Genomic DNA, 1,041 nt, shown 5'->3' on the forward strand with positions numbered 1-1,041 from the left:
GCCTTTCTGGCACTTGTGCCCGCGGCATGTCTAAGGACTTTCGAGCGAGATCGTTGCCAGTGCCCCTGGACTGGTTCTTGTGCGGGTGGCACATAAAATACACCATTTTGAGCGTGGCCGTTGCCAGTACCGCCTGACTGGCCTTCGTGCGGGTGACACGTAAAAGCACCCACTACACTCTCTGAGTGGTTGGCGTTAGGAAGGGCATCCAGCCGTAGAAACTCTGCCAAATCAGATTGGAGCCTGGTGTAGCCTTCTGGTTTCACCAGTCCTCAGTCAAATCGTCCAACCCATGCTAACATGGAAAGCGGACGGTAAACGACAATGATGATGATGATGATGACATACGCCTGCAGACGCTTCAATAGAAACAGACTTAATAGCGCTCACACAACCAAATCATATCATATTCTCCCCATCAGTAAAGAGAGAATTTTTCTCTAAAGGAATTTACCAGAAAATGAATATTCACAAGTCAAACCAAACTGGAGGTGACCTCTCTGGCTGAGACTGACATAATAATAACTGAATAGGCTCAAAAGAATTTGATCAAATATGGAGTCCATTGGGGAATGGTCAGAAGAGTTATTTGGAGAGGATTCAACTGGGATTAAATTTGACTCAGACTTATCGGCTGTTGCACTACCACTGATCCTTCAATTTTTGGTGTTATGTTGGGAACTTTGCAAGGTGACAGAGTGCACAGAGAGACATTATTTAATAACCTTTTGATTATCAGATCTGAAGTCTGTCAGATTAAGACAGATATACAGGATTCCTCTAAAGGGTCTCTGGAGTAATGTTACTCAATAGGATGTATAGTTCCAAGATCAGGGAGTCTCTGCAGGTTGAGCCTCTTCTTCTCCAAATCTCTGGTACTACAAACGTGATCAGAATGCCACGGGAATGAATTACAAGACTGGTTCTTCAAGTCAAACCAACGGAGCAGGAAACTTAAGGATAGGCCAAGAATGAAATGGTTGGATGATATCCATGGTCTCAGTTGTTCATGCCTGGGAATCCAACCAAAATGTCATATGA

At 44.3% G+C, this 1,041-nt stretch overlaps 1 protein-coding gene across 3 annotated transcripts in view; it reads left to right on the top strand.

Moving 5' to 3' along the window:
• The window catches only part of LOC106868081 (E3 ubiquitin-protein ligase mib1), a 36,955-nt gene that overhangs the window by 34,960 nt on the left and 954 nt on the right, over positions 1-1,041 (top strand). The window lies entirely within an intron of this gene.

The sequence above is a fragment of the Octopus bimaculoides genome, chromosome 29 (genome assembly GCF_001194135.2).
Source record: "Octopus bimaculoides isolate UCB-OBI-ISO-001 chromosome 29, ASM119413v2, whole genome shotgun sequence".
In the NCBI taxonomy this organism is placed as follows: Eukaryota; Metazoa; Mollusca; class Cephalopoda; order Octopoda; family Octopodidae; genus Octopus; species Octopus bimaculoides.